At 37.4% G+C, this 8,511-nt stretch overlaps 1 protein-coding gene across 1 annotated transcript in view; it reads left to right on the forward strand.

Moving 5' to 3' along the window:
- PCYT1B (phosphate cytidylyltransferase 1, choline, beta) overlaps positions 1-8,511 on the forward strand; it is a 77,963-nt gene that overhangs the window by 10,335 nt on the left and 59,117 nt on the right. The window lies entirely within an intron of this gene.

Consider the following 8,511-nt stretch of genomic DNA (forward strand, 5'->3'; position numbering starts at 1 on the left):
TAGGGAAAATTAGGAAAAAAACTGGCTTCAAGCCATCTGATCAGTTGTTTTAAAGGAAATAAAAATAGAAGAGTTGTAATTAAAGCTATTTATTAGAATCCTCCCTATATTTGCCTACCTCTATATGAGATCTGCTTAAATTAATCTACTGTACCCACAGTCTTCCAGGATGGAGCCCCGAGGAACAACATTTAGAGAGCCAATAGAGAAAGGGTCATGAAAAGAAGACAGGTATTTCTGAACTGCATGGGAGATCCAGGTCCATGAGCAAAGCAACCACCTCTGGTAGTTGCACTTACAGAGTGTTTCTGTGAAACACTGTTTTTATTAAAGAAGTCATCCATTTTGCAGGATCAGTCTTCTTTGGAAAATCTTTCTTCTTTGGAACATCTTTTGCGGCTCAGAAAAAAAAAAAGGTTTCATTATTGAAATAGCAAATACCTCAAGCTGAGACATGTTAGAAATATCCATACTTCTATCTAACCGTATAGCAAACCTCCTGCACTGCATAATTTGTTCTAATGCTTGTTTCTTCTCATCTTCAGCAATATTTTCTATATGTCTTCTAAATATATTTGCTGACAAAGGAATGCATTTTAGTTTGCTATCAATTTTTTTCCTACACATTAGAGCCGCCAGTTTTACTGTGGCATGAAGAGCAAGTGTTTCTGCAATGGTATGAGACTTTTGGTTTTCCTCTATTGAATTATGGAAACTCGAAAAAGACTTCTAAACCTTTATCATTCCGTGTAACAGTATTTTGCAAACTGCTGGAATTAGTATCATATATCTTGAAACCTTGCTGAAAAAGTGAGAGGCTTGTTTAATGTTCTGGATGCTTCATTTTTAAGTATCTTGGTAATTACAATAGCTTTATGCCATCATTAGCTAATATCTCAAGGTACAAGATATGCTCCAGGTGAGGTTCAGTGCTAATGGTAGCAGATATTTCAAATAGTCTTTGTGATAATTTTCGATTCAGCTGTCTCCTTGTCAAGCGTGATTAGGTGGTCATTGTTCATACCACCTGGTCATGTGGTGAACATGGCACTCATTGCAGGGAGTAGAAGGGTCAGCTCTGCCACTTTCCTGTTGTTTACCTCTTCTTGTGTTATCTTTGCTTCCCCGTTTCATTGCAGGAAATGTTTTAAGTCACCTGCTGATCTTGTGAGTATTGGTTTAGTTGAACTAGATAATGTGATCCATGAATGTACTTATCCAGATCCAGGTGAGCTGCATTATGTTGCAGTAAGCTGAAAGTACATGAAAATGTCAAGGGACCCATGTCCTCCTTTTCTATACTACATCTTGCATTCTTCCTTGAAGACACCTTATATATTTTCTGTTGACAAAGATGGAGCACCAGTGTAAATCCGTATGTTAGAAATAGATAGTAGTAATGCTTCCTTCTTTGTTTGTTTGTTTTTTTAACATGAAAAATAAATCTAAGTGTTGCTCTCTAAAGGATTGTTTTGCCTATTCCACATTAGAAAACCTGGTCTTGCTATTCTAAATCTTGCTCTTGGATCCATCCATGAGGGAGAGAACTTCATTTTCAGACTGCATGTTTGGCCCCATGTAGAAATGCTTTTCTGAACTGCTTTTTGGTTCTGGGGCTCTGCCTTGCATGGAGGGTGCTACTGAGATAAACATAAAAAATGGGATTGTCTTTATGGGGGGAGGAGCTATTGTTGAGTGTATGGTGTCACCACAAAATCACTCCACCTTCCCCTTATGGAGGCACCATGGGAGGAATTTCTGTAAAATTCAACATCAGGAAATGCTGTGCTTCTCCTTAATAGCTATTTTGGTGTTTTTGCTTAAGGACGATATTTACTTTGTCTTTTTCTTTGCTTTGACTGCTGGGAGCTGAAAGCCATTTAGTGGCTCACCTCTTTGAAATGTTGATGGACCATGATAGGCATTCCTATGTACTCATTGTACCCCTGACCTTTTTTTGAAATCCATATTTCCCCCCTTACCCCATATCTTGCAACTATTATTTTAAACTTTCAAATTTTGTTTTAAAAGTCACCTGAAGTACTTCGAGGAAGGAGATGGGATATGAATAAGATATAAGATTGTTATTGATATTCATTATAAATTCTTTATGCTCATTTGCCTAAGGAAAAAAATGATTTAGGGTGTGGAATTTTTCAACTCTAGGTAAGGATGATTATTTTCTGTTGTTAATGGCATCTGTGCATTTCATGAATCTAAGATGCCATTAATTATAAGATGAACTTCCATTTTAGAGGTGTTAAAATGTCAGAAAATTGCCAATACTGATTTTTTAAAGTAATTAATTTTTTTTATAGTGACATTGGTTAATGAAATCCAATAAGTTTGGTTAATGAAATCCAATAAGTTTCAGCTGCACACTTTAACAGTAAGGCATATATATATTTACACTGTGTGTTTGCCTCTCATAATTAGATTTCTTTCTGTCACCACATATATGACCCCCTTTACTCCATTACCTCTCCCCTTCCACTGGTAACCACTAGTCTATTGTCGATGTCCATGAGTGTTTGTTTGTCCTGTTCATTTGTTGCTTTTAGATTTATATCCCACATATAAGTGATATCGTGTGATTTTCAACTTTTTCTATCTGGCTTATTTCTCTTAGCATGATTATCTCGAGGTCCACCTATGTCGCAAATGGCAGTATTTCATCTCTTCTAATGGCTGAGTAATATTCCATTGTATATATGTACCACAGCTTCTTTAGCCAATCATCTGTCATAGGATACATCGGTCGCTTGCATGTCCTGGCCACGGTGAATAATGCTGCTATGAACATCGGTGTGCAAATATCTTTTTGGATATGGGGTTTCAAGTCTTTGGGGTAAATACCCAGTATAGGGATTGCTGGATCATATGGTAAATCAATTCTTAGTTTTTGAGGAACCTCTATACTGTTTTCCATAGTGGCTGTACCAATTTGCAGTCCCACCAGCAGTGTATGAGGGTTCCTTTTTCTCCGCATCCTCTCCAGCATTTGTTATTACTTGTCCTGTTGATTATAGCCATTCTAACAGGTGTGAGATGGTATCTCATTGTGGTTTTGATTTGCATTTCTCTAATAGCTAGCCATGTTGAGTATCTTTTCATATGTTTGTTGACCATTTGTATGTCCTCTGGGGAGAAGCGTCTGTTCAGATCCTAGGCCCATTTTTTGATTGGATCGTTTGTTTTTTTGTTGTTATTGAGTCATATGAGTTCTTTGTGTATTTTGGATATTAGACCCTTATTAGAGACGTTGCTTGCAAATATATTTTCCCATTCTGATGGTTGTCTCTTTACCTTGTTGACGGTTTCTTTTGCTGAGCAGAAGCTTTTTAGTTTGATGTGGTCTCATTCATTTATTTTTGCTTTTACTTCCCTTGGCTTTGAGGTCAAATTCATAAAATTCTCTTTAAGTCCAAGGTCCTTGAGTTTAGTTCCTATGTTTTCTTCTATGCATTTTATTGTTTCAGGTCTTATATTCAGGTCCTCAATACATTTCGAGTTAATTTTGGTGTGTGGTGACAATACTGATTTTAAGGCAACATTTCTTGTAAGACTCCCTCCTAATCTCAGAAATGTTAAAATGTGGAGGGAAATGTACATTTTAGAATCAATGAAATGTGGTATTATTTATAGTACTGAGAGTCTTCCACGTATTTGAAATCCAGTGCTGTGGGTTAGGAAGGTGGACGCATGGGGGGATGGGGGATTACAGCATATGGGTGGTTAGCATTTTAAGAAAGTCTGTATTCCTAGGACATAATTCTGATCCCTGATTGTTGGAAGGGCAGTAATTGCTAGCCTGACCTAGATGTGGCTGTTCACACATCGGTTTTAAAAAATAAAGGGACTCTAGGCAAAGTTGGAAAATGCATTTTTAAAATGCTATTTAATATAATTTTTAATTGTGCTATTGTTTTGCTTTTAACTAACTTCAAAATACTTGTTCACAAAAATAGAAAAAACGGGCAAAGGACAGATTATTCTCAGAAGAAAACACGAATGCCTAATAAACATTTGAAAAATGTTCAATCTTTCTTGTAATCAAAATAATGCAAATTGAAACAGCATGATACCATTTTTTGGTCTATAAAATTGACAACAACAATACTCAATGCCAGTGAGATGGCAGCAAGATAGGTGCTTTCATACATTGTAATGTGAATATAAATGATACAGCTTTTGTAGAAAGTAATTTACCAATATATGTTAAAATGTTCTTCAAATATTTATCTTTGAAATGTTCATACCCCTTATCTAAGTAATTCAGCTCCTAGACATCTATCCTAAGGAAATAATCAGAGGTTCAGAATTATGTTTAGAATGTTATTTATATTAGTAAAAAGTAAACAACTTAATATTTAACAACAGAAATATTTAAATAAATTGTGGTTTTTCTATTCAGTGGAATCTTTTACAGCTATCAAAATTAGTGAGAGTTTTATGAAAATATCTGTACCTTCTCATTTTGCTGTGAACCTAAAAATGCTCCAAGAAAAGGTCTGCTAATTAAAAAAATACTTAGGCTGAAGACTATTTAAATGATGTGATAAAATAATCATGATATATTGAGTGAAAAAAAACTGTCTATGCAGTATTAAGATTCCAGAGTTGTTAATATGTATATATGACATATCAGAAGGCCAGAAAACAAATACAGAAAGCATTAACAATGATCGTATTTGGGAGGTAGAATTCTTGGTGAATTTGGTATCTTCTCTTTATTTTTGTAAATATTTTGTAGTATATACTATGATGATGATAAGAAAAATGGATAAGTGCATTTATTTGAGTTTAATCTTTATTAGTAATCTTTATCAATAATCATTCTCTCTCCAGTTCTTTCCTTTATCAATAATCATTCTCTCTCCAGTTCTTTCCTTTGTCAATAATCATTCTCTCTCCAGTGACTTTAAATTTCCCTATTTAACAAATGTTTATTGAGGACCTTCTGTTATGCCAGGTATTGACCCAGGAAGTAGGGATATAGCGGTGAATAGGACAGACTCAGGCCCTGCTTTCTTGGAGTTTCCATAGTAGCTAGGGGAGACTGGCCATAAATATACAATGTTTCCTCATCAGACAACTAGGACCTCTCTTCAGCCTGCATTTGTGCCCTTAGCTGAATGAATGAACCTCGTCGAGTGGCTTTAAAGATCATATATATTCTGACAGCTTCTTAACCTGTATCTCTGGTTTAGTTCCCTGTCCCAAATTCCAGACTTGCACATCCATCTGCCTCTTGAACATCTCCACTTGGAAATTTAATAGACATGTCAAACCAAATGTGTGAGAATGGAATTCTTGATCTCCTCATCCCTGTCCCTCCCACTATCAAACCTATTCTTCCAAGGTCTTTCAGATCTTACGGCAATGAACTTTCAAGTTCTTTAGGCCAGTAACTTTGGAGTCATCCTAAATCCTCTCATTCTTTCACACTCTGCATCCAGTCAATCCCAAATTTTATTTCTTGAAAACCTATCCAGAATCTGACTACTTCTCACCACTTCCACAGCTTGTCACCCTGGCCCCAGCCTTCAATTACGCTTGCTTGACTATGATACCAAGTACCTAAGCGGTTTTCTTGCTTCTGCCTTTGACCTCTTACAGTTTATTCTCAGCACAGCAGCCACATGGTCCTGTTAAAACGAGGTTAGATTATATTACTCCCTATTCAAAACTCTAATGTCTCCCATCTCCTTAGAGTTAAAGCCAGTGTTTACAGCATCCTAAAAACCCCACACTACTGGGTGCCTTTCATCCCTTTCCTTCTGCCTCACTTCTCTGCCCACTACTGTTCCTTTTTTCTCACATCTCTAGACATACTGGCCTTCTTGTTATTCCTGGAAGAAGCCGGACATGCTCCTGCCTCAGGGCCTTTGCACTTGCTGTTTACTCTGCCTCGAGTGTTCTTTCGCTAAATAGCTCAATTGAGTCTTTATATATTTACATATATGTCGACTTATTTGGCTATTCTATTTATAGTTATACCCCCAACATGCCCTATCCCCATTCCTTGCCTTATTTTTATAGCACTTAACATCTTTTAACATACTACACATTTTGCATTCTTCTTTGCTGTTTATTATCTTTAAGCATCATAATGGCCGGTTTTTTTTTCTTTTGCCTGTTTTATTCCCTGATGTGTCCTCAGAACCTAAAACAGTGCTTGGCACACAGCAAGCTTTCAAATAGTGTTTGTTAAATGTTGAAAAAAATAAATAGTGGGTAGATCCTATGAAGACAATTTAAATTGTTTTTAAAAGTTTGAACGAGTTTTAAATGTTCTGTATGCCTGGGAATAATATAATTTAACAATTAGTTTATAGATAATTGTTATTTTTCAAAGTATTTCTCTTTTCCTGTTAGACACTTCTTTTTCTCCATATTTGGGGCACCTGATCCTTGATTAAGTTTTCTACATCTCTGAATTCATGGGAGAGGACATAATTCACTTTTCAATTGATCTCTGTGCTTCTAGCATGCCTCGTTGACATCTGCGAGCTAACATTTATTGAGGTGGACATCATACTGTTGTATATACTATATCAGTCAAGGCCCAATCAGGACACAGATGGCTTGTTCTAAAGAGGAAATTTAAAGGTAGTCTAATAAAAGGACTATTTATAAAGGTGTGGGCAGGGTTTAAGGAAACTTCAAGGGGTAGCCCTCTTTATAGAGGGCTCTGCGAAGTTCTCTTAGGCATGAAGGGACAAGGGGAGAGCGTGATTATCAGAACTTCGCAGAGCCCTCTATAAAGAGGGCCCCCTTAAAGGAGCTATGGGTTTCAGTAAAAGGACAGAACCAACATACTGCCTCCTAGAATGTAGGAAGCCAGGGAGACAAATACCCTGAGCTTACTCTTGTCCTGCCCTCTAGTGTTTTGCATGCTTTCCATGGACCCAACACAAGTGGAAGCAGGAAGGCAACAGAGCCCATTGGTGCAGTCTATATAGGAAGCCATACGGAGAAGAGAATGGTAGGAGGAGAGTGGATTCTGGAGAGGCAAAAGGAGGATAGTAATCACTCACACATTGTTTCATTTACTCCTCACCATAGCTTCATGAGATATATAATTTTTATTATTCCCCTTTTATAGATGAAGATACTGAGAGAAAGGTTAAGAATCAGCAATTTTCTAAAAATCCAATTTAAAAAATCAAATGGATATTGAATAGTGAACTAGGATTTGAACTCAGGCATGTCTGACCGGATTGCCCCACTGTAATTAAGGATAGCTTAGCTTAAGCAAGCAATTATGTGGTGGTCATCACCATCAGCAGACTATGCTAAATTCTGATTGGATGATTAGCTTGCTATCTGCTCCATCCAGTTGTCAGTGATGCATATTGCATAAGAACAGGTTCTACTGACCATTTTTTATACTCAAGTAATGCTGGCATTGTACATTGTATATAGTGCTTAATAGCTTTTGTTTTAAGTAAATACTTGACAATGTCCAATTAAACACATTCTGCTAATGAAATGCTCAATATCTAATGTCTTCCCCTTTAAAAAGCCTGATGGGAATATGGCTTTGGTATGTTACTATGGTGCAGTTTTACATAATCAGAACTTGCATGACAAACGGGCAACATATTCACATGCAGTGACTGGGTGTTCTGAATCTTTAATAAGGTAGGGAGAAGTTTAATTGCAGTCTAGCTCTAAGTCTATGGTCTTTCAAGGTCCCTGCACATGTGAGGTCCAGGGTGTTGGGCCAGGGCTTTTTAACCTTTTAAACTCCTCGCTCCTTCTGTCAAACATAAAAATTTCATGTGCCTCCCTAATCCGAATTTGTAATATGGCTTCCTAGGTGGGCATAGTCTCTCCTCTCATGATCTCTACACGTCCAGAGGCTTCATTTTTATGACTTGTGCATTGAATATGGCTTTTCAAACTAATACTAAACTAAAATGGCCACCCTTCACCTTTAGGGATTGCTGCCCCAGAGCCAATTCTGTTCCTTCCTTTCTTATTTCTCTCCCCTATTTATTCACCCTCCAACCATCTAGATCATATGAAGCACAGAGCATGTGCTAGTAGACACTTAACAACGTGAGCTGCCCCTTTCCTCCTTTCATTCTCAGTTTCTGTGCCAGGGTAGCCTTAAAAGAATCCTTCATCTCTTGAGCTAACTTTAGTGGGTGTCAGATCCTTTACACCAGGACAGTCAAATTAGAATACGCAGCTCGTAAGTCCTGAAAAGGGGATTTGAACCCCAGTTTTGTGGCTATGGAGCCCCTGCTCTTGTCACCACACTCTTTTTCCATATTACAAATGCTTCTCTGGTTCACTACGGCCCACGAGGTCACCTTAATGTGTCTGAAAAAAAAACAAAAAACAAAAAACAATAATGGACTTAAATTTCCTGAATCCATGTCCCAAGTCTTGGTCTGCTTTCAGGTCCCTGAATGGGAGGGTGGGGGTTAAGAAAGTCTCAGGCATTTGGGAGGTCTCCAAACAACTCTGGGGCAGGATGCCAGCTCCCAGGGAGGAAGG

Source organism: Pteropus alecto, unplaced genomic scaffold, assembly GCF_000325575.1.
Source record: "Pteropus alecto unplaced genomic scaffold, ASM32557v1 scaffold659, whole genome shotgun sequence".
Lineage (NCBI taxonomy): Eukaryota > Metazoa > Chordata > Mammalia > Chiroptera > Pteropodidae > Pteropus > Pteropus alecto.